General features: G+C 49.2%; 45 non-coding genes and 6 pseudogenes across 45 annotated transcripts; all 51 read left to right on the top strand.

Annotated features, from left to right (window-relative positions):
- The first annotated feature begins 84 nt into the window (after positions 1–84).
- Positions 85–203, top strand: LOC149753878 (5S ribosomal RNA; annotated as a pseudogene).
- Positions 204–450: 247 nt separating this feature from the next.
- LOC149753877 (5S ribosomal RNA) lies at positions 451–569 on the top strand. The gene has a single exon (XR_016404318.1). It is a non-coding gene; the product is annotated as a 5S ribosomal RNA (ribosomal RNA).
- A 247-nt stretch (positions 570–816) lies between these two features.
- On the top strand, positions 817–935 carry LOC149753876 (5S ribosomal RNA; annotated as a pseudogene).
- A 245-nt stretch (positions 936–1,180) lies between these two features.
- Positions 1,181–1,299, top strand: LOC149753875 (5S ribosomal RNA). The gene has a single exon (XR_016407762.1). It is a non-coding gene; the product is annotated as a 5S ribosomal RNA (ribosomal RNA).
- Positions 1,300–1,546: 247 nt separating this feature from the next.
- LOC149753874 (5S ribosomal RNA) lies at positions 1,547–1,665 on the top strand. The gene has a single exon (XR_016405243.1). It is a non-coding gene; the product is annotated as a 5S ribosomal RNA (ribosomal RNA).
- Positions 1,666–1,910: 245 nt separating this feature from the next.
- Positions 1,911–2,029, top strand: LOC149753873 (5S ribosomal RNA). Its single transcript, XR_016404053.1, has one exon. It is a non-coding gene; the product is annotated as a 5S ribosomal RNA (ribosomal RNA).
- A 247-nt stretch (positions 2,030–2,276) lies between these two features.
- Positions 2,277–2,395, top strand: LOC149753872 (5S ribosomal RNA). Its single transcript, XR_016408080.1, has one exon. It is a non-coding gene; the product is annotated as a 5S ribosomal RNA (ribosomal RNA).
- A 246-nt stretch (positions 2,396–2,641) lies between these two features.
- LOC149753871 (5S ribosomal RNA) lies at positions 2,642–2,760 on the top strand. Its single transcript, XR_016406070.1, has one exon. It is a non-coding gene; the product is annotated as a 5S ribosomal RNA (ribosomal RNA).
- A 247-nt stretch (positions 2,761–3,007) lies between these two features.
- On the top strand, positions 3,008–3,126 carry LOC149753870 (5S ribosomal RNA). The gene has a single exon (XR_016412694.1). It is a non-coding gene; the product is annotated as a 5S ribosomal RNA (ribosomal RNA).
- Positions 3,127–3,372: 246 nt separating this feature from the next.
- Positions 3,373–3,491, top strand: LOC149753869 (5S ribosomal RNA). Its single transcript, XR_016406069.1, has one exon. It is a non-coding gene; the product is annotated as a 5S ribosomal RNA (ribosomal RNA).
- Positions 3,492–3,737: 246 nt separating this feature from the next.
- On the top strand, positions 3,738–3,856 carry LOC149753868 (5S ribosomal RNA). Its single transcript, XR_016406068.1, has one exon. It is a non-coding gene; the product is annotated as a 5S ribosomal RNA (ribosomal RNA).
- A 247-nt stretch (positions 3,857–4,103) lies between these two features.
- LOC149753867 (5S ribosomal RNA) lies at positions 4,104–4,222 on the top strand. Its single transcript, XR_016412693.1, has one exon. It is a non-coding gene; the product is annotated as a 5S ribosomal RNA (ribosomal RNA).
- A 246-nt stretch (positions 4,223–4,468) lies between these two features.
- Positions 4,469–4,587, top strand: LOC149753866 (5S ribosomal RNA). Its single transcript, XR_016406067.1, has one exon. It is a non-coding gene; the product is annotated as a 5S ribosomal RNA (ribosomal RNA).
- A 246-nt stretch (positions 4,588–4,833) lies between these two features.
- LOC149753865 (5S ribosomal RNA) lies at positions 4,834–4,952 on the top strand. The gene has a single exon (XR_016406066.1). It is a non-coding gene; the product is annotated as a 5S ribosomal RNA (ribosomal RNA).
- A 246-nt stretch (positions 4,953–5,198) lies between these two features.
- Positions 5,199–5,317, top strand: LOC149753864 (5S ribosomal RNA). Its single transcript, XR_016406425.1, has one exon. It is a non-coding gene; the product is annotated as a 5S ribosomal RNA (ribosomal RNA).
- Positions 5,318–5,564: 247 nt separating this feature from the next.
- On the top strand, positions 5,565–5,683 carry LOC149753863 (5S ribosomal RNA). The gene has a single exon (XR_016412692.1). It is a non-coding gene; the product is annotated as a 5S ribosomal RNA (ribosomal RNA).
- Positions 5,684–5,929: 246 nt separating this feature from the next.
- On the top strand, positions 5,930–6,048 carry LOC149753862 (5S ribosomal RNA). Its single transcript, XR_016406065.1, has one exon. It is a non-coding gene; the product is annotated as a 5S ribosomal RNA (ribosomal RNA).
- A 246-nt stretch (positions 6,049–6,294) lies between these two features.
- On the top strand, positions 6,295–6,413 carry LOC149753861 (5S ribosomal RNA). Its single transcript, XR_016407579.1, has one exon. It is a non-coding gene; the product is annotated as a 5S ribosomal RNA (ribosomal RNA).
- Positions 6,414–6,660: 247 nt separating this feature from the next.
- LOC149753860 (5S ribosomal RNA) lies at positions 6,661–6,779 on the top strand. The gene has a single exon (XR_016404649.1). It is a non-coding gene; the product is annotated as a 5S ribosomal RNA (ribosomal RNA).
- Positions 6,780–7,025: 246 nt separating this feature from the next.
- On the top strand, positions 7,026–7,144 carry LOC149753859 (5S ribosomal RNA). Its single transcript, XR_016406063.1, has one exon. It is a non-coding gene; the product is annotated as a 5S ribosomal RNA (ribosomal RNA).
- Positions 7,145–7,391: 247 nt separating this feature from the next.
- LOC149753858 (5S ribosomal RNA) lies at positions 7,392–7,510 on the top strand. Its single transcript, XR_016405654.1, has one exon. It is a non-coding gene; the product is annotated as a 5S ribosomal RNA (ribosomal RNA).
- Positions 7,511–7,756: 246 nt separating this feature from the next.
- LOC149753857 (5S ribosomal RNA) lies at positions 7,757–7,875 on the top strand. Its single transcript, XR_016403997.1, has one exon. It is a non-coding gene; the product is annotated as a 5S ribosomal RNA (ribosomal RNA).
- Positions 7,876–8,121: 246 nt separating this feature from the next.
- Positions 8,122–8,240, top strand: LOC149753856 (5S ribosomal RNA). Its single transcript, XR_016406429.1, has one exon. It is a non-coding gene; the product is annotated as a 5S ribosomal RNA (ribosomal RNA).
- A 247-nt stretch (positions 8,241–8,487) lies between these two features.
- Positions 8,488–8,606, top strand: LOC149753855 (5S ribosomal RNA). Its single transcript, XR_016405242.1, has one exon. It is a non-coding gene; the product is annotated as a 5S ribosomal RNA (ribosomal RNA).
- A 246-nt stretch (positions 8,607–8,852) lies between these two features.
- LOC149753854 (5S ribosomal RNA) lies at positions 8,853–8,971 on the top strand. Its single transcript, XR_016406062.1, has one exon. It is a non-coding gene; the product is annotated as a 5S ribosomal RNA (ribosomal RNA).
- Positions 8,972–9,217: 246 nt separating this feature from the next.
- Positions 9,218–9,336, top strand: LOC149753853 (5S ribosomal RNA). The gene has a single exon (XR_016406423.1). It is a non-coding gene; the product is annotated as a 5S ribosomal RNA (ribosomal RNA).
- A 247-nt stretch (positions 9,337–9,583) lies between these two features.
- On the top strand, positions 9,584–9,702 carry LOC149753852 (5S ribosomal RNA). Its single transcript, XR_016412691.1, has one exon. It is a non-coding gene; the product is annotated as a 5S ribosomal RNA (ribosomal RNA).
- A 246-nt stretch (positions 9,703–9,948) lies between these two features.
- Positions 9,949–10,067, top strand: LOC149753851 (5S ribosomal RNA). Its single transcript, XR_016406061.1, has one exon. It is a non-coding gene; the product is annotated as a 5S ribosomal RNA (ribosomal RNA).
- A 246-nt stretch (positions 10,068–10,313) lies between these two features.
- Positions 10,314–10,432, top strand: LOC149753850 (5S ribosomal RNA). The gene has a single exon (XR_016407578.1). It is a non-coding gene; the product is annotated as a 5S ribosomal RNA (ribosomal RNA).
- Positions 10,433–10,679: 247 nt separating this feature from the next.
- On the top strand, positions 10,680–10,798 carry LOC149753849 (5S ribosomal RNA). The gene has a single exon (XR_016404648.1). It is a non-coding gene; the product is annotated as a 5S ribosomal RNA (ribosomal RNA).
- Positions 10,799–11,044: 246 nt separating this feature from the next.
- LOC149753848 (5S ribosomal RNA) lies at positions 11,045–11,163 on the top strand. The gene has a single exon (XR_016406060.1). It is a non-coding gene; the product is annotated as a 5S ribosomal RNA (ribosomal RNA).
- A 247-nt stretch (positions 11,164–11,410) lies between these two features.
- LOC149753847 (5S ribosomal RNA) lies at positions 11,411–11,529 on the top strand. Its single transcript, XR_016407949.1, has one exon. It is a non-coding gene; the product is annotated as a 5S ribosomal RNA (ribosomal RNA).
- Positions 11,530–11,775: 246 nt separating this feature from the next.
- On the top strand, positions 11,776–11,894 carry LOC149753846 (5S ribosomal RNA). The gene has a single exon (XR_016403996.1). It is a non-coding gene; the product is annotated as a 5S ribosomal RNA (ribosomal RNA).
- Positions 11,895–12,140: 246 nt separating this feature from the next.
- Positions 12,141–12,259, top strand: LOC149753845 (5S ribosomal RNA; annotated as a pseudogene).
- Positions 12,260–12,506: 247 nt separating this feature from the next.
- Positions 12,507–12,625, top strand: LOC149753844 (5S ribosomal RNA). Its single transcript, XR_016407948.1, has one exon. It is a non-coding gene; the product is annotated as a 5S ribosomal RNA (ribosomal RNA).
- Positions 12,626–12,871: 246 nt separating this feature from the next.
- Positions 12,872–12,990, top strand: LOC149753843 (5S ribosomal RNA). The gene has a single exon (XR_016408682.1). It is a non-coding gene; the product is annotated as a 5S ribosomal RNA (ribosomal RNA).
- Positions 12,991–13,236: 246 nt separating this feature from the next.
- On the top strand, positions 13,237–13,355 carry LOC149753842 (5S ribosomal RNA). Its single transcript, XR_016406428.1, has one exon. It is a non-coding gene; the product is annotated as a 5S ribosomal RNA (ribosomal RNA).
- A 247-nt stretch (positions 13,356–13,602) lies between these two features.
- LOC149753841 (5S ribosomal RNA) lies at positions 13,603–13,721 on the top strand. The gene has a single exon (XR_016407675.1). It is a non-coding gene; the product is annotated as a 5S ribosomal RNA (ribosomal RNA).
- Positions 13,722–13,966: 245 nt separating this feature from the next.
- Positions 13,967–14,084, top strand: LOC149753840 (5S ribosomal RNA; annotated as a pseudogene).
- Positions 14,085–14,331: 247 nt separating this feature from the next.
- LOC149753839 (5S ribosomal RNA) lies at positions 14,332–14,450 on the top strand (annotated as a pseudogene).
- Positions 14,451–14,696: 246 nt separating this feature from the next.
- LOC149753838 (5S ribosomal RNA) lies at positions 14,697–14,815 on the top strand. Its single transcript, XR_016407119.1, has one exon. It is a non-coding gene; the product is annotated as a 5S ribosomal RNA (ribosomal RNA).
- Positions 14,816–15,061: 246 nt separating this feature from the next.
- LOC149753837 (5S ribosomal RNA) lies at positions 15,062–15,180 on the top strand. The gene has a single exon (XR_016406059.1). It is a non-coding gene; the product is annotated as a 5S ribosomal RNA (ribosomal RNA).
- Positions 15,181–15,427: 247 nt separating this feature from the next.
- Positions 15,428–15,546, top strand: LOC149753836 (5S ribosomal RNA). Its single transcript, XR_016407194.1, has one exon. It is a non-coding gene; the product is annotated as a 5S ribosomal RNA (ribosomal RNA).
- A 246-nt stretch (positions 15,547–15,792) lies between these two features.
- Positions 15,793–15,911, top strand: LOC149753835 (5S ribosomal RNA). The gene has a single exon (XR_016406057.1). It is a non-coding gene; the product is annotated as a 5S ribosomal RNA (ribosomal RNA).
- A 246-nt stretch (positions 15,912–16,157) lies between these two features.
- LOC149753834 (5S ribosomal RNA) lies at positions 16,158–16,276 on the top strand. The gene has a single exon (XR_016406056.1). It is a non-coding gene; the product is annotated as a 5S ribosomal RNA (ribosomal RNA).
- Positions 16,277–16,523: 247 nt separating this feature from the next.
- On the top strand, positions 16,524–16,642 carry LOC149753833 (5S ribosomal RNA). Its single transcript, XR_016401511.1, has one exon. It is a non-coding gene; the product is annotated as a 5S ribosomal RNA (ribosomal RNA).
- Positions 16,643–16,888: 246 nt separating this feature from the next.
- LOC149753832 (5S ribosomal RNA) lies at positions 16,889–17,007 on the top strand. The gene has a single exon (XR_016406055.1). It is a non-coding gene; the product is annotated as a 5S ribosomal RNA (ribosomal RNA).
- Positions 17,008–17,254: 247 nt separating this feature from the next.
- LOC149753831 (5S ribosomal RNA) lies at positions 17,255–17,373 on the top strand. Its single transcript, XR_016405241.1, has one exon. It is a non-coding gene; the product is annotated as a 5S ribosomal RNA (ribosomal RNA).
- Positions 17,374–17,619: 246 nt separating this feature from the next.
- On the top strand, positions 17,620–17,738 carry LOC149753830 (5S ribosomal RNA; annotated as a pseudogene).
- A 246-nt stretch (positions 17,739–17,984) lies between these two features.
- On the top strand, positions 17,985–18,103 carry LOC149753829 (5S ribosomal RNA). The gene has a single exon (XR_016412547.1). It is a non-coding gene; the product is annotated as a 5S ribosomal RNA (ribosomal RNA).
- A 246-nt stretch (positions 18,104–18,349) lies between these two features.
- Positions 18,350–18,468, top strand: LOC149753828 (5S ribosomal RNA). Its single transcript, XR_016406054.1, has one exon. It is a non-coding gene; the product is annotated as a 5S ribosomal RNA (ribosomal RNA).
- The last annotated feature ends 42 nt before the right edge of the window (positions 18,469–18,510 follow it).

Below are 18,510 nucleotides of genomic sequence, written 5' to 3'. Positions count from 1 at the left end.
CAGAACGGCCCCAGCGGCGCGAATGTCTCGGGCCGTCGAGACCGGCTGCTTTGTCATAAAAGGGAGTTTCGAAGGGCTTGTCATGAGTGCGATCATACCAGCACTAATGCACCGGATTCCATCAGAACTCCGCAGTTAAGCATGCTTGGGCGAGAGTAGTACTAGGATGGGTGACCCTCTGGGAAGTCCTCGTGTTGAACCCCTTTAATTTTTTGCCCGCTTTTTTATTTTTTGATAATATTTATTTTTAATTTTTTGGCTTTTGGCTTTTCCACTCCGGATAATTTTTTTCCTCCCAAAATAAACTGAGTTCGGAGACTGGCGGTGCCATGCAGCATAGCGGGACCAGCGCGTTGAATTCTACGCCAGAACGGCCCCGGCGGCGCGAATGTCTCGGGCCGTCGAGACCGGCTGCTTTGTCATAAAAGGGAGTTTCGAAGGGCTTGTCATGGGTGCGATCATACCAGCACTAATGCACCGGATCCCATCAGAACTCCGCAGTTAAGCGTGCTTGGGCGAGAGTAGCACTTGGATGGGTGACCACCTGGGAAGTCCTCGTGTTGCACCCCTTTTATTTTTTGCCCATTTTTTTATTTTTTGATAATATTTATTTTTAATTTTTCGTCTTTTGGCTTTTCCGCTTCGGATAATTTTTTTCCTCCGAAAATAAACTGAGTCCGGAGACTGGCGGTGCCATGCAGCATTGCGGGACCAGCGCGTTGAATCCTACGCCAGAACGGCCCCGGCGGTGCGAATGTCTCGAGCCGTCGAGACCTGCAGCTTTGTCATAAAAGGGAGTTTCGAAGGGCTTGTCATGGGTGCGATCATACCAGCACTAATGCACCGGATCCCGTCAGAATTCTGCAGTTAAGCGTGCTTGGGCGAGAGTAGTAGTAGCATGGGTGACCCCCTGGGATGTCCTCGTGTTGCACCCCTTTTATTTTTTGCCCGCTTTTTTATTTTTTGATAATATTTATTTTTAATTTTTCGGCTTTTGGCTTTTCCTCTTCGGATAATTTTTCCCCCGAAAATAAACTGAGTCCGGAGACTGGCGGTGCCATGCAGCATAGGGGGACCAGCGCGTTGAATCCTACGCCAGAACGGCCCCGGCGGCGTGAATGTCTCGGGCCGTCGAGGTCTGCTGCTTTGTCATATAAGAGAGTTTCGAAGGGAATGTCATGGGTGCGATCATACCAGCACTAATGCACCGGATCCCATCAGAACTCCGCAGTTCAGCGTGCTTGGGCGGGAGTAATACTAGGATGGGTGACCCCCTGGGAGGTCCTCGTGTTGCACCCCTTTTATTTTTTGCCCGCTTTTTTATTTTTTGATAATATTTATTTTTAATTTTTCGGCTTTTGGGTTTTGCACTCCGGATAATTTTTTTCCTCCGAAAATAAACTGAGTTCGGAGACTGGCGGTGCCATACAGCATAGCGGGACCAGCGCGTTGAATTTTGCGCCAGAACGGCCCCGGCGGCGCGAATGTCTCGGGCCGTCGAGACCGGCTGCTTTCTCATAAAAAGGAGTTTCGAAGGGCTTGTCATGGGTGCGATCATACCAGCACTAATGCGCCGGATCCCATCAGAACTCCGCAGTTAAGCGTGCTTGGGCGAGAGTAGTACTAGGATGGGTGACCCCCCAGGAAGTCCTCGTGTTGCACCCCTTTTATTTTTTGCCCTTTTTTTATTTTTTGATAATATTTATTTTTAATTTTTCAGCTTTTGGCTTTTCCACTTCGGATAATTTTTTTTCCACGAAAATAAACTGAGTCCGGAGACTGACGGTGCCATGCAGCATAGCGGGACCAGCGCGTTGAATCCTACGCCAGAACGGCCCCGGCGGCGCGAATGTCTCGGGCCGTCGAGACCGGCTGCTTTGTCATAAAAGGGAGTTCGAAGGGCTTGTCATGGGTGCGATCATACCAGCACTAATGCACCGGATCCCATCAGAACTCCGCAGTTAAGCGTGCTTGGGCGAGAGTAGCACTAGGATGGGTGACCACCTGGGAAGTCCTCGTGTTGCACCCCTTTTATTTTTTGCCCCTTTTTTTATTTTTTGATAATATTTATTTTTAATTTTTCGGCTTTTGGCTTTTCCTCTTCGGATAATTTTTTTCCTCCGAAAATAAACTGAGTCCGTAAACTGGCGGTGCCATGCAGCATAGCGGGACCAGCGCGTTGAATCCTACGCCAGAACGGCCCCGGCGGTGCGAATGTCTCGGGCCGTCGAGACCTGCTGCTTTGTCATAAAAGGGAGTTTCGAAGGGCTTGTCATGGGTGCGATCATACCAGCACTAATGCACCGGATCCCATCAGAACTCCGCAGTTAAGCGAGCATGGGTGAGAGTAGTACTAGGATGGTTGACCCCCTGGGAAGTCCTCGTGTTGCACCCCTTTTATTTTTTGCCCGCTTTTTTATTTTTTGATAATATTTATTTTTAATTTTTCGGCTTTCGGCTTTTCCTCTTCGGATAATTTTTTCCCTCGAAAATAAACTGAGTCCGGAGACTGGCGGTGCCATGCAGCATAGCGGGACCAGCGCGTTGAATCCTACGCCAGAACGGCCCCGCCGGCGCGAATGTCTCGGGCCGTCGAGGTCTGCTGCTTTGTCATAAAAGAAAGTTTCGAAGGGCATGTCATGGGTGCGATCATACCAGCACTAATGCACCGGATTCCATCAGAACTCCGCAGTTAAGCATGCTTGGGCGAGAGTAGTACTAGGATGGGTGACCCTCTGGGAAGTCCTCGTGTTGCACCCCTTTAATTTTTTGCCCGCTTTTTTATTTTTTGATAATATTTATTTTTAATTTTTCGGCTTTTGGCTTTTCCTCTTCGGATAATTTTTTTCCTCCGAAAATAAACTGAGTCCGAAGACTGGCGGTGCCATGCAGCATAGCGGGACCAGCGCGTTGAATCCTACGCCAGAACGGCCCCGGCGGTGCGAATGTCTCGGGCCGTCGAGACCTGCTGCTTTGTCATAAAAGGGAGTTTCGAAGGGCTTGTCATGGGTGCGATCATACCAGCACTAACGCACCGGATCCCATCAGAACTCCGCAGTTAAGCGTGCTTGGGCGAGAGTAGTACTAGGATGGGTGACCCCATGGGAAGTCCTCGTGTTGCACCCCTTTTATTTTTTGCCCGCTTTTTTATTTTTTGATAATATTTATTTTTAATTTTTTGGATTTCGGCTTTTCCTCTTCGGATAATTTTTTCCCCCGAAAATAAACTGAGTCCGGAGACTGGCGGTGCCATGCAGCATAGCGGGACCAGCGCGTTGAATCCTACGCCAGAACGGCCCCGCCGGCGCGAATGTCTCGGGCCGTCGAGGTCTGCTGCTTTGTCATAAAAGGAAGTTTCGAAGGGCATGTCATGGGTGCGATCATACCAGCACTAATGCACCGGATTCCATCAGAACTCCGCAGTTAAGCATGCTTGGGCGAGAGTAGTACTAGGATGGGTGACCCTCTGGGAAGTCCTCGTGTTGCACCCCTTTAATTTTTTGCCCGCTTTTTTATTTTTTGATAATATTTATTTTTAATTTTTCGGCTTTCGGCTTTTCCTCTTCGGATAATTTTTTCCCCCGAAAATAAACTGAGTCCGGAGACTGGCGGTGCCATGCAGCATAGCGGGACCAGCGCGTTGAATCCTACGCCAGAACGGCCCCGCCGGCGCGAATGTCTCGGGCCGTCGAGGTCTGCTGCTTTGTCATAAAAGAAAGTTTCGAAGGGCATGTCATGGGTGCGATCATACCAGCACTAATGCACCGGATTCCATCAGAACTCCGCAGTTAAGCATGCTTGGGCGAGAGTAGTACTAGGATGGGTGACCCTCTGGGAAGTCCTCGTGTTGCACCCCTTTAATTTTTTGCCCGCTTTTTTATTTTTTGATAATATTTATTTTTAATTTTTCGGCTTTTGGCTTTTCCTCTTCGGATAATTTTTTTCCTCCGAAAATAAACTGAGTCCGAAGACTGGCGGTGCCATGCAGCATAGCGGGACCAGCGCGTTGAATCCTACGCCAGAACGGCCCCGGCGGTGCGAATGTCTCGGGCCGTCGAGACCTGCTGCTTTGTCATAAAAGGGAGTTTCGAAGGGCTTGTCATGGGTGCGATCATACCAGCACTAACGCACCGGATCCCATCAGAACTCCGCAGTTAAGCGTGCTTGGGCGAGAGTAGTACTAGGATGGGTGACCCCATGGGAAGTCCTCGTGTTGCACCCCTTTTATTTTTTGCCCGCTTTTTTATTTTTTGATAATATTTATTTTTAATTTTTTGGATTTCGGCTTTTCCTCTTCGGATAATTTTTTCCCCCGAAAATAAACTGAGTCCGGAGACTGGCGGTGCCATGCAGCATAGCGGGACCAGCGCGTTGAATCCTACGCCAGAACGGCCCCGCCGGCGCGAATGTCTCGGGCCGTCGAGGTCTGCTGCTTTGTCATAAAAGGAAGTTTCGAAGGGCATGTCATGGGTGCGATCATACCAGCACTAATGCACCGGATTCCATCAGAACTCCGCAGTTAAGCATGCTTGGGCGAGAGTAGTACTAGGATGGGTGACCCTCTGGGAAGTCCTCGTGTTGCACCCCTTTAATTTTTTGCCCGCTTTTTTATTTTTTGATAATATTTATTTTTAATTTTTCGGCTTTCGGCTTTTCCTCTTCGGATAATTTTTTCCCCCGAAAATAAACTGAGTCCGGAGACTGGCGGTGCCATGCAGCATAGCGGGACCAGCGCGTTGAATCCTACGCCAGAACGGCCCCGCCGGCGCGAATGTCTCGGGCCGTCGAGGTCTGCTGCTTTGTCATAAAAGGAAGTTTCGAAGGGCATGTCATGGGTGCGATCATACCAGCACTAATGCACCGGATTCCATCAGAACTCCGCAGTTAAGCATGCTTGGGCGAGAGTAGTACTAGGATGGGTGACCCTCTGGGAAGTCCTCGTGTTGCACCCCTTTAATTTTTTGCCCGCTTTTTTATTTTTTGATAATATTTATTTTTAATTTTTCGGCTTTCGGCTTTTCCTCTTCGGATAATTTTTTCCCCCGAAAATAAACTGAGTCCGGAGTCTGGCGGTGCCATGCAGCATAGCGGGACCAGCGCGTTGAATCCTACGCCAGAACGGCCCCGCCGGCGCGAATGTCTCGGGCCGTCGAGGTCTGCTGCTTTGTCATAAAAGAAAGTTTCGAAGGGCATGTCATGGGTGCGATCATACCAGCACTAATGCACCGGATTCCATCAGAACTCCGCAGTTAAGCATGCTTGGGCGAGAGTAGTACCAGGATGGGTGACCCTCTGGGAAGTCCTCGTGTTGCACCCCTATAATTTTTTGCCCGCTTTTTTATTTTTTGATAATATTTATTTTTAATTTTTCGGCTTTTGGCTTTTCCACTCCGGATAATTTTTTTCCTCCGAAAATAAACTGAGTCCAGAGACTGGCGGTGCCATGCAGCATAGCGGGACCAGCGCGTTGAATCCTACGCCAGAACGGCCCCGGCGGTGCGAATGTCTCGGGCCGTCGAGACCTGCTGCTTTGTCATAAAAGGGAGTTTCGAAGGGCTTGTCATGGGTGCGATCATACCAGCACTAACGCACCGGATCCCATCAGAACTCCGCAGTTAAGCGTGCTTGGGCGAGAGTAGTACTAGGATGGGTGACCCCATGGGAAGTCCTCGTGTTGCACCCCTTTTATTTTTTGCCCGCTTTTTTATTTTTTGATAATATTTATTTTTAATTTTTCGGATTTCGGCTTTTCCTCTTCGGATAATTTTTTCCCCCGAAAATAAACTGAGTCCGGAGACTGGCGGTGCCATGCAGCATAGCGGGACCAGCGCGTTGAATCCTACGCCAGAACGGCCCCGCCGGCGCGAATGTCTCGGGCCGTCGAGGTCTGCTGCTTTGTCATAAAAGGAAGTTTCGAAGGGCATGTCATGGGTGCGATCATACCAGCACTAATGCACCGGATTCCATCAGAACTCCGCAGTTAAGCATGCTTGGGCGAGAGTAGTACTAGGATGGGTGACCCTCTGGGAAGTCCTCGTGTTGCACCCCTTTAATTTTTTGCCCGCTTTTTTATTTTTTGATAATATTTATTTTTAATTTTTCGGCTTTCGGCTTTTCCTCTTCGGATAATTTTTTCCCCCAAAAATAAACTGAGTCCGGAGACTGGCGGTGCCATGCAGCATAGCGGGACCAGCGTGTTGAATCCTACGCCAGAACGGCCCCGCCGGCGCGAATGTCTCGGGCCGTCGAGGTCTGCTGCTTTGTCATAAAAGGAAGTTTCGAAGGGCATGTCATGGGTGCGATCATACCAGCACTAATGCACCGGATTCCATCAGAACTCCGCAGTTAAGCATGCTTGGGCGAGAGTAGTACTAGGATGGGTGACCCTCTGGGAAGTCCTCGTGTTGCACCTCTTTAATTTTTTGCCCGCTTTTTTATTTTTTGATAATATTTATTTTTAATTTTTCGGCTTTTGGCTTTTCCACTCCGGATAATTTTTTTCCTCCGAAAATAAACTGAGTCCAGAGACTGGCGGTGCCATGCAGCATAGCGGGACCAGCGCGTTGAATCCTACGCCAGAACGGCCCCGGCGGTGCGAATGTCTCGGGCCGTCGAGACCTGCTGCTTTGTCATAAAAGGGAGTTTCGAAGGGCTTGACATGGGTGCGATCATACCAGCACTAATGCACCGGATCCCATCAGAACTCCGCAGTTAAGCGTGCTTGGGCGAGAGTAGTACTAGGATGGTTGACCCCCTGGGAAGTCCTCGTCTTGCACCCCTTTTATTTTTTGCCCGCTTTTTTATTTTTCGATAATATTTATTTTTAATTTTTCGGCTTTCGGCTTTTCCTCTTCGGATAATTTTTTCCTCCAAAAATAAACTGAGTCCGGAGACTAGCGGTGCCTTGCAGTATAGCGGGACCAGCGCGTTGAATCCTACGCCAGAACAGCCCCGCCGGCGCGAATGTCTCGGGCCGTCGAGGTCTGCTGCTTTGTCATAAAAGGAAGTTTCGAAGGGCATGTCATGGGTGCGATCATACCAGCACTAATGCACCGGATTCCATCAGAACTCCGCAGTTAAGCATGCTTGGGCGAGAGTAGTACTAGGATGGGTGACCCTCTGGGAAGTCCTCGTGTTGCACCCCTTTAATTTTTTGCCCGCTTTTTTATTTTTTGATAATATTTATTTTTAATTTTTCGGCTTTTGGCTTTTCCACTCCGGATAATTTTTTTCCTCCGAAAATAAACTGAGTTCGGAGACTGGCGGTGCCGTGCAGCATAGCGGGACCAGCGCGTTGAATTTTACGCCAGAACGGCCCCGGCGGCGCGAATGTCTCGGGCCGTCGAGACCGGCTGCTTTGTCATAAAAAGGAGTTTCGAAGGGCTTGTCATGGGTGCGATCATACCAGCACTAATGCGCCGGATCCCATCAGAACTCCGCAGTTAAGCGTGCTTGGGCGAGAGTAGTACTAGGATGGGTGACCCCCCAAGAACTCCTCGTGTTGCACCCCTTTTATTTTTTGCCCTTTTTTTATTTTTTGATAATATTTATTTTTAATTTTTCGGCTTTTGGTTTTTCCACTTCGGATAATTTTTTTTCCACGAAAATAAACTGAGTCCGGAGACTGGCGGTGCCATGCAGCATAGCGGGACCAGCGCGTTGAATCCAACGCCAGAACGGCCCCGGCGGCGCGAATGTCTCGGGCCGTCGAGACCGGCTGCTTTGTCATAAAAGGGAGTTTCGAAGGGCTTGTCATGGGTGCGATCATACCGGCACTAATGCACCGGATCCCATCAGAACTCCGCAGTTAAGCGTGCTTGGGCGAGAGTAGCACTAGGATGGGTGACCACCTGGGAAGTCCTCGTGTTGCACCCCTTTTATTTTTTGCCCTTTTTTTATTTTTTGATAATATTTATTTTTAATTTTTCGGCTTTTGGCTCTTCCACTTCGGATAATTTTTTTTCCACGAAAATAAACTGAGTCCGGAGACTGGCGGTGCCATGCAGCATAGCGGGACCAGCGCGTTGAATCCTACGCCAGAACGGCCCCGGCGGTGCGAATGTCTCGGGCCGTCGAGACCGGCTGCTTTGTCATAAATGGGAGTTTCGAAGGGCTTGTCATGGGTGCGATCATACCAGCACTAATGCACCGGATTCCATCAGAACTCCGCAGTTAAGCATGCTTGGGCGAGAGTAGTACTACGATGGGTGACCCTCTGGGAAGTCCTCGTGTTGCACCCCTTTAATTTTTTGCCCGCTTTTTTATTTTTTGATAATATTTATTTTTAATTTTTCGGCTTTTGGCTTTTCCACTCCGGATAATTTTTTTCCTCCGAAAATAAACTGAGTTCGGAGACTGGCGGTGCCATACGGCATAGCGGGACCAGCGCGTTGAATTTTACGCCAGAACGGCCCCGGCAGCGCGAATGTCTCGGGCCGTCGAGACCGGCTGCTTTCTCATAAAAAGGAGTTTCGAAGGGCTTGTCATGGGTGCGATCATACCAGCACTAATGCGCCGGATCCCATCAGAACTCCGCAGTTAAGCGTGCTTGGGCGAGAGTAGTACTAGGATGGGTGACCCCCCAGGAAGTCCTCGTGTTGCACCCCTTTTATTTTTTGCCCGCTTTTTTATTTTTTGATAATATTTATTTTTAATTTTTTGGATTTCGGCTTTTCCTCTTCGGATAATTTTTTCCCCCGAAAATAAACTGAGTACGGAGACTGGCGGTGCCATGCAGCATAGCGGGACCAGCGCGTTGAATCCTACGCCAGAACGGCCCCGCCGGCGCGAATGTCTCGGGCCGTCGAGGTCTGCTGCTTTGTCATAAAAGGAAGTTTCGAAGGGCATGTCATGGGTGCGATCATACCAGCACTAATGCACCGGATTCCATCAGAACTCCGCAGTTAAGCATGCTTGGGCGAGAGTAGTACTAGGATGGGTGACCCTCTGGGAAGTCCTCGTGTTGCACCCCTTTAATTTTTTGCCCGCTTTTTTATTTTTTGATAATATTTATTTTTAATTTTTCGGCTTTCGGCTTTTCCTCTTCGGATAATTTTTTCCCCCGAAAATAAACTGAGTCCGGAGTCTGGCGGTGCCATGCAGCATAGCGGGACCAGCGCGTTGAATCCTACGCCAGAACGGCCCCGCCGGCGCGAATGTCTCGGGCCGTCGAGGTCTGCTGCTTTGTCATAAAAGAAAGTTTCGAAGGGCATGTCATGGGTGCGATCATACCAGCACTAATGCACCGGATTCCATCAGAACTCCGCAGTTAAGCATGCTTGGGCGAGAGTAGTACCAGGATGGGTGACCCTCTGGGAAGTCCTCGTGTTGCACCCCTATAATTTTTTGCCCGCTTTTTTATTTTTTGATAATATTTATTTTTAATTTTTCGGCTTTTGGCTTTTCCACTCCGGATAATTTTTTTCCTCCGAAAATAAACTGAGTCCAGAGACTGGCGGTGCCATGCAGCATAGCGGGACCAGCGCGTTGAATCCTACGCCAGAACGGCCCCGGCGGTGCGAATGTCTCGGGCCGTCGAGACCTGCTGCTTTGTCATAAAAGGGAGTTTCGAAGGGCTTATCATGGGTGCGATCATACCAGCACTAACGCACCGGATCCCATCAGAACTCCGCAGTTAAGCGTGCTTGGGCGAGAGTAGTACTAGGATGGGTGACCCCATGGGAAGTCCTCGTGTTGCACCCCTTTTATTTTTTGCCCGCTTTTTTATTTTTTGATAATATTTATTTTTAATTTTTCGGATTTCGGCTTTTCCTCTTCGGATAATTTTTTCCCCCGAAAATAAACTGAGTCCGGAGACTGGCGGTGCCATGCAGCATAGCGGGACCAGCGCGTTGAATCCTACGCCAGAACGGCCCCGCCGGCGCGAATGTCTCGGGCCGTCGAGGTCTGCTGCTTTGTCATAAAAGGAAGTTTCGAAGGGCATGTCATGGGTGCGATCATACCAGCACTAATGCACCGGATTCCATCAGAACTCCGCAGTTAAGCATGCTTGGGCGAGAGTAGTACTAGGATGGGTGACCCTCTGGGAAGTCCTCGTGTTGCACCCCTTTAATTTTTTGCCCGCTTTTTTATTTTTTGATAATATTTATTTTTAATTTTTCGGCTTTCGGCTTTTCCTCTTCGGATAATTTTTTCCCCCAAAAATAAACTGAGTCCGGAGACTGGCGGTGCCATGCAGCATAGCGGGACCAGCGTGTTGAATCCTACGCCAGAACGACCCCGCCGGCGCGAATGTCTCGGGCCGTCGAGGTCTGCTGCTTTGTCATAAAAGGAAGTTTCGAAGGGCATGTCATGGGTGCGATCATACCAGCACTAATGCACCGGATTCCATCAGAACTCCGCAGTTAAGCATGCTTGGGCGAGAGTAGTACTAGGATGGGTGACCCTCTGGGAAGTCCTCGTGTTGCACCTCTTTAATTTTTTGCCCGCTTTTTTATTTTTTGATAATATTTATTTTTAATTTTTCGGCTTTTGGCTTTTCCACTCCGGATAATTTTTTTCCTCCGAAAATAAACTGAGTCCAGAGACTGGCAGTGCCATGCAGCATAGCGGGACCAGCGCGTTGAATCCTACGCCATAACGGCCCCGGCGGTGCGAATGTCTCGGGCCGTCGAGACCTGCTGCTTTGTCATAAAAGGGAGTTTCGAAGGGCTTGACATGGGTGCGATCATACCAGCACTAATGCACCGGATCCCATCAGAACTCCGCAGTTAAGCGTGCTTGGGCGAGAGTAGTACTAGGATGGTTGACCCCCTGGGAAGTCCTCGTCTTGCACCCCTTTTATTTTTTGCCCGCTTTTTTATTTTTCGATAATATTTATTTTTAATTTTTCGGCTTTCGGCTTTTCCTCTTCGGATAATTTTTTCCTCCAAAAATAAACTGAGTCCGGAGACTAGCGGTGCCTTGCAGTATAGCGGGACCAGCGCGTTGAATCCTACGCCAGAACAGCCCCGCCGGCGCGAATGTCTCGGGCCGTCGAGGTCTGCTGCTTTGTCATAAAAGGAAGTTTCGAAGGGCATGTCATGGGTGCGATCATACCAGCACTAATGCACCGGATTCCATCAGAACTCCGCAGTTAAGCATGCTTGGGCGAGAGTAGTACTAGGATGGGTGACCCTCTGGGAAGTCCTCGTGTTGCACCCCTTTAATTTTTTGCCCGCTTTTTTATTTTTTGATAATATTTATTTTTAATTTTTCGGCTTTTGGCTTTTCCACTCCGGATAATTTTTTTCCTCCGAAAATAAACTGAGTTCGGAGACTGGCGGTGCCGTGCAGCATAGCGGGACCAGCGCGTTGAATTTTACGCCAGAACGGCCCCGGCGGCGCGAATGTCTCGGGCCGTCGAGACCGGCTGCTTTGTCATAAAAAGGAGTTTCGAAGGGCTTGTCATGGGTGCGATCATACCAGCACTAATGCGTCGGATCCCATCAGAACTCCGCAGTTAAGCGTGCTTGGGCGAGAGTAGTACTAGGATGGGTGACCCCCCAAGAACTCCTCGTGTTGCACCCCTTTTATTTTTTGCCCTTTTTTTATTTTTTGATAATATTTATTTTTAATTTTTCGGCTTTTGGTTTTTCCACTTCGGATAATTTTTTTTCCACGAAAATAAACTGAGTCCGGAGACTGGCGGTGCCATGCAGCATAGCGGGACCAGCGCGTTGAATCCAACGCCAGAACGGCCCCGGCGGCGCGAATGTCTCGGGCCGTCGAGACCGGCTGCTTTGTCATAAAAGGGAGTTTCGAAGGGCTTGTCATGGGTGCGATCATACCGGCACTAATGCACCGGATCCCATCAGAACTCCGCAGTTAAGCGTGCTTGGGCGAGAGTAGCACTAGGATGGGTGACCACCTGGGAAGTCCTCGTGTTGCACCCCTTTTATTTTTTGCCCTTTTTTTATTTTTTGATAATATTTATTTTTAATTTTTCGGCTTTTGGCTCTTCCACTTCGGATAATTTTTTTTCCACGAAAATAAACTGAGTCCGGAGACTGGCGGTGCCATGCAGCATAGCGGGACCAACGCGTTGAATCCTACGCCAGAACGGCCCCGGCGGCGCGAATGTCTCGGGCCGTCGAGACCGGCTGCTTTGTCATAAATGGGAGTTTCGAAGGGCTTGTCATGGGTGCGATCATACCAGCACTAATGCACCGGATTCCATCAGAACTCCGCAGTTAAGCATGCTTGGGCGAGAGTAGTACTACGATTGGTGACCCTCTGGGAAGTCCTCGTGTTGCACCCCTTTAATTTTTTGCCCGCTTTTTTATTTTTTGATAATATTTATTTTTAATTTTTCGGCTTTTGGCTTTTCCACTCCGGATAATTTTTTTCTTCCGAAAATAAACTGAGTTCGGAGACTGGCGGTGCCATACAGCATAGCGGGACCAGCGCGTTGAATTTTACGCCAGAACGGCCCCGGCAGCGCGAATGTCTCGGGCCGTCGAGACCGGCTGCTTTCTCATAAAAAGGAGTTTCGAAGGGCTTGTCATGGGTGCGATCATACCAGCACTAATGCGTCGGATCCCATCAGAACTCCGCAGTTAAGCGTGCTTGGGCGAGAGTAGTACTAGGATGGGTGACCCCCCAAGAACTCCTCGTGTTGCACCCCTTTTATTTTTTGCCCTTTTTTTATTTTTTGATAATATTTATTTTTAATTTTTCGGCTTTTGGTTTTTCCACTTCGGATAATTTTTTTTCCACGAAAATAAACTGAGTCCGGAGACTGGCGGTGCCATGCAGCATAGCGGGACCAGCGCGTTGAATCCAACGCCAGAACGGCCCCGGCGGCGCGAATGTCTCGGGCCGTCGAGACCGGCTGCTTTGTCATAAAAGGGAGTTTCGAAGGGCTTGTCATGGGTGCGCTCATACCGGCACTAATGCGCCGGATCCCATCAGAACTCCGCAGTTAAGCGTGCTTGGGCGAGAGTAGCACTAGGATGGGTGACCACCTGGGAAGTCCTCGTGTTGCACCCCTTTTATTTTTTGCCCTTTTTTTATTTTTTGATAATATTTATTTTTAATTTTTCGGCTTTTGGCTCTTCCACTTCGGATAATTTTTTTTCCACGAAAATAAACTGAGTCCGGAGACTGGCGGTGCCATGCAGCATAGCGGGACCAGCGCGTTGAATCCTACGCCAGAACGGCCCCGGCGGCGCGAATGTCTCGGGCCGTCGAGACCGGCTGCTTTGTCATAAATGGGAGTTTCGAAGGGCTTGTCATGGGTGCGATCATACCAGCACTAATGCACCGGATTCCATCAGAACTCCGCAGTTAAGCATGCTTGGGCGAGAGTAGTACTACGATGGGTGACCCTCTGGGAAGTCCTCGTGTTGCACCCCTTTAATTTTTTGCCCGCTTTTTTATTTTTTGATAATATTTATTTTTAATTTTTCGGCTTTTGGCTTTTCCACTCCGGATAATTTTTTTCTTCCGAAAATAAACTGAGTTCGGAGACTGGCGGTGCCATACAGCATAGCGGGACCAGCGCGTTGAATTTTACGCCAGAACGGCCCCGGCAGCGCGAATGTCTCGGGCCGTCGAGACCGGCTGCTTTCTCATAAAAAGGAGTTTCGAAGGGCTTGTCATGGGTGCGATCATACCAGCACTAATGCGCCGGATCCCATCAGAACTCCGCAGTTAAGCGTGCTTGGGCGAGAGTAGTACTAGGATGGGTGATCCCCCAGGAAGTCCTCGTGTTGCACCCCTTTTATTTTTTGCCCTTTTTTTATTTTTTGATAATATTTATTTTTAATTTTTCAGCTTTTGGCTTTTCCACTTCGGATAATTTTTTTTCCACGAAAATAAACTGAGTCCGGAGACTGGCGGTGCCATGCAGCATGGCGGGACCAGCGCGTTGAATCCTACGCCAGAACGGCCCCGGCGGCGCGAATGTCTCGGGCCGTCGAGACCGGCTGCTTTGTCATAAAAGGGAGTTCGAAGGGCTTGTCATGGGTGCGGTCATACCAGCACTAATGCACCGGATCCCATCAAAACTCCGCAGTTAAGCGTGCTTGGGCGAGAGTAGCACTAGGATGGTGACCACCTGGGAAGTCCTCGTGTTGCACCCCTTTTATTTTTTGCCCCTTTTTTTATTTTTTGATAATATTTATTTTTAATTTTTCGGCTTTTGGCTTTTCCTCTTCGGATAATTTTTTTCCTCCGAAAATAAACTGAGTCTGTAGACTGGCGGTGCCATGCAGCATAGCGGGACCAGCGCGTTGAATCCTACGCCAGAACGGCCCCGGCGGTGCGAATGTCTCGGGCCGTCGAGACCTGCTGCTTTGTCATAAAAGGGAGTTTCGACGGGCTTGTCATGGGTGCGATCACACCAGCACTAATGCACCAGATCCCATCAGAACTCCGCAGTTATGCGTGCATGGGTGAGAGTAGTACTAGGATGGTTGACCCCCTGGGAAGTCCTCGTGTTGCACCCCTTTTATTTTTTGCCCGCTTTTTTATTTTTTGATAATATTTATTTTTAATTTTTCGGCTTTCGGCTTTTCCTCTTCGGATAATTTTTTCTCCCGAAAATAAACTGAGTCCGGAGACTGGCGGTGCCATGCAGCATAGCGGGACCAGCGCGTTGAATCCTACGCCAGAACGGCCCCGCCGGCGCGAATGTCTCGGGCCGTCGAGGTCTGCTGCTTTGTCATAAAAGAAAGTTTCGAAGGGCATGTCATGGGTGCGATCATACCAGCACTAATGCACCGGATTCCATCAGAACTCCGCAGTTAAGCATGCTTGGGCGAGAGCAGTACTAGGATGGGTGACCCTCTGGGAAGTCCTCGTGTTGCACCCCTTTAATTTTTTGCCCGCTTTTTTATTTTTTGATAATATTTATTTTTAATTTTTCGGCTTTCGGCTTTTCCTCTTCGGATAATTTTTTCCCCCAAAAATAAACTGAGTCCGGAGACTGGCGGTGCCATGCAGCATAGCGGGACCAGCGCGTTGAATCCTACGCCAGAACGGCCCCGCCGGCGCGAATGTCTCGGGCCGTCGAGGTCTGCTGCTTTGTCATAAAAGGAAGTTTCGAAGGGCATGTCATGGGTGCGATCATACCAGCACTAATGCACCGGATTCCATCAGAACTCCGCAGTTAAGCATGCTTGGGCGAGAGTAGTACTAGGATGGGTGACCCTCTGGGAAGTCCTCGTGTTGCACCCCTTTAATTTTTTGCCCGCTTTTTTATTTTTTGATAATATTTATTTTTAATTTTTCGGCTTTTGGCTTTTCCTCTTCGGATAATTTTTTTCCTCCGAAAATAAACTGAGTCCGAAGACTGGCGGTGCCATGCAGCATAGCGGGACCAGCGCGTTGAATCCTACGCCAGAACGGCCCCGGCGGTGCGAATGGCTCGGGCCGTCGAGACCTGCTGCTTTGTCATAAAAGGGAGTTTCGAAGGGCTTGTCATGGGTGCGATCATACCAGCAATAACGCACCGGATCCCATCAGAACTCCGCAGTTAAGCGTGCTTGGGCGAGAGTAGTACTAGGATGGGTGACCCCATGGGAAGTCCTCATGTTGCACCCCTTTTATTTTTTGCCCGCTTTTTTATTTTTTGATAATATTTATTTTTAATTTTTCGGATTTCGGCTTTTCCTCTTCGGATAATTTTTTCTCCCGAAAATAAACTGAGTCCGGAGACTGGCGGTGCCATGCAGCATAGCGGGACCAGCGCGTTGAATCCTACGCCAGAACGGCCCCGCCGGCGCGAATGTCTCGGGCCGTCGAGGTCTGCTGCTTTGTCATAAAAGAAAGTTTCGAAGGGCATGTCATGGGTGCGATCATACCAGCACTAATGCACCGGATTCCATCAGAACTCCGCAGTTAAGCATGCTTGGGCGAGAGTAGTACTAGGATGGGTGACCCTCTGGGAAGTCCTCGTGTTGCACCCCTTTAATTTTTTGCCCGCTTTTTTATTTTTTGATAATATTTATTTTTAATTTTTCGGCTTTCGGCTTTTCCTCTTCGGATAATTTTTTCCCCCAAAAATAAACTGAGTCCGGAGACTGGCGGTGCCATGCAGCATAGCGGGACCAGCGCGTTGAATCCTACGCCAGAACGGCCCCGCCGGCGCGAATGTCTCGGGCCGTCGAGGTCTGCTGCTTTGTCATAAAAGGAAGTTTCGAAGGGCATGTCATGGGTGCGATCATACCAGCACTAATGCACCGGATTCCATCAGAACTCCGCAGTTAAGCATGCTTGGGCGAGAGTAGTACTAGGATGGGTGACCCTCTGGGAAGTCCTCGTGTTGCACCCCTTTAATTTTTTGCTCGCTTTTTTATTTTTTGATAATATTTATTTTTAATTTTTCGGCTTTTGGCTTTTCCACTCCGGATAATTTTTTTCCTCCGAAAATAAACTGAGTCCAGAGACTGGCGGTGCCATGCAGCATAGCGGGACCAGCGCGTTGAATCCTACGCCAGAACGGCCCCGGCGGTGCGAATGTCTCGGGCCGTCGAGACCTGCTGCTTTGTCATAAAAGGGAGTTTCGAAGGGCTTGACATGGGTGCGATCATACCAGCACTAATGCACCGGATCCCATCAGAACTCCGCAGTTAAGCGTGCTTGGGCGAGAGTAGTACTAGGATGGTTGACCCCCTGGGAAGTCCTCGTGTTGCACCCCTTTTATTTTTTGCCCGCTTTTTTATTTTTTGATAATATTTATTTTTAATTTTTCGGCTTTCGGCTTTTCCTCTTCGGATAATTTTTTCCCCCGAAAATAAACTGAGTCCGAAGACTAGCGGTGCCATGCAGTATAGCGGGACCAGCGCGTTGAATCCTACGCCAGAACGGCCCCGCCGGCACGAATGTCTCGGGCCGTCGAGGTCTGCTGCTTTATCATAAAAGGAAGTTTCGAAGGGCATGTCATGGGTGCGATCATACCAGCACTAATGCACCGGATTCCATCAGAACTCCGCAGTTAAGCATGCTTGGGCGAGAGTAGTACTAGGATGGGTGACCCTCTGGGAAGTCCTCGTGTTGCACCCCTTTAATTTTTTGCCCGCTTTTTTATTTTTTGATAATATTTATTTTTAATTTTTCGGCTTTTGGCTTTTCCACTCCGGATAATTTTTTTCCTCCGAAAATAAACTGAGTTCGGAGACTGGCGGTGCCGTGCAGCATAGCGGGACCAGCGCGTTGAATTTTACGCCAGAACGGCCCCAGCGGCGCGAATGTCTCGGGCCGTCGAGACCGGCTGCTTTGTCATAAAAAGGAGTTTCGAAGGGCTTGTCATGGGTGCGATCATACCAGCACTAATGCGCCGGATCCCATCAGAACTCCGCAGTTAAGCGTGCTTGGGCGAGAGTAGTACTAGGATGGGTGACCCCCCAGGAAGTCCTCGTGTTGCACCCCTTTTATTTTTTGCCCTTTTTTTATTTTTTGATAATATTTATTTTTAATTTTTCGGCTTTTGATTTTTCCACTTCGGATAATTTTTTTTCCACGAAAATAAACTGAGTCCGGAGACTGGCGGTGCCATGCAGCATAGCGGGACCAGCGCGTTGAATCCAACGCCAGAACGGCCCCGGCGGCGCGAATGTCTCGGGCCGTCGAGACCGGCTGCTTTGTCATAAAAAGGAGTTTCGAAGGGCTTGTCATCGGTGCGATCATACCGGCACTAATGCACCGGATCCCATCAGAACTCCGCAGTTAAGCGTGCTTGGGCGAAAGTAGCACTAGGATGGGTGACCACCTGGGAAGTCCTCGTGTTGCACCCCTTTTATTTTTTGCCCTTTTTTTATTTTTTGATAATATTTATTTTTAATTTTTTGGCTTTTGGCTTTTCCACTTCGGATAATTTTTTTTCCACGAAAATAAACTGAGTCCGGAGGCTGGCGGTGCCATGCAGCATAGCGGGACCAGCGCGTTGAATCCTACGCCAGAACGGCCCCGGCGGCGCGAATGTCTCGGGCCGTCGAGACCTGCTGCTTTGTCATAAAAGGGAGTTTCGAAGGGCTTGTCATGGGTGCGATCATACCAGCACTAATGCACCGGATCCCATCAGAACTCCGCAGTTAAGCGTGCTTGGGCGAGAGTAGTACTAGGATGGGTGACCCCATGGGAAGTCCTCGTGTTGCACCCCTTTTATTTTTTGCTCGCTTTTTCATTTTTTGATAATATTTATTTTTAATTTTTTGGATTTCGGCTTTTCCTCTTCGGATAATTTTTTCCCCCGAAAATAAACTGAGTCCGGCGACTGGCGGTGCCATGCAGCATAGCGGGACCAGCGCGTTGAATCCTACGCCAGAACGGCCCCGCCGGCGCGAATGTCTCGGGCCGTCGAGGTCTGCTGCTTTGTCATAAAAGGAAGTTTCGAAGGGCATGTCATGGGTGCGATCATACCAGCACTAATGCACCGGATTCCATCAGAACTCCGCAGTTAAGCATGCTTGGGCGAGAGTAGTACTAGGATGGGTGACCCTCTGGGAAGTCCTCGTGTTGCACCCCTTTAATTTTTTGCCCGCTTTTTTATTTTTTGATAATATTTAT

The sequence above is a fragment of the Phoenix dactylifera genome, chromosome 4 (genome assembly GCF_051530095.1).
Source record: "Phoenix dactylifera cultivar Ajwa chromosome 4, Ajwa_hap1_PhDact_Kaust_v1.1, whole genome shotgun sequence".
Classification (NCBI taxonomy): Eukaryota; Viridiplantae; Streptophyta; class Magnoliopsida; order Arecales; family Arecaceae; genus Phoenix; species Phoenix dactylifera.
The sequence above is the reverse complement of the archived record's forward strand: the minus strand, read 5'-3'. Positions and strand labels throughout refer to the sequence as shown.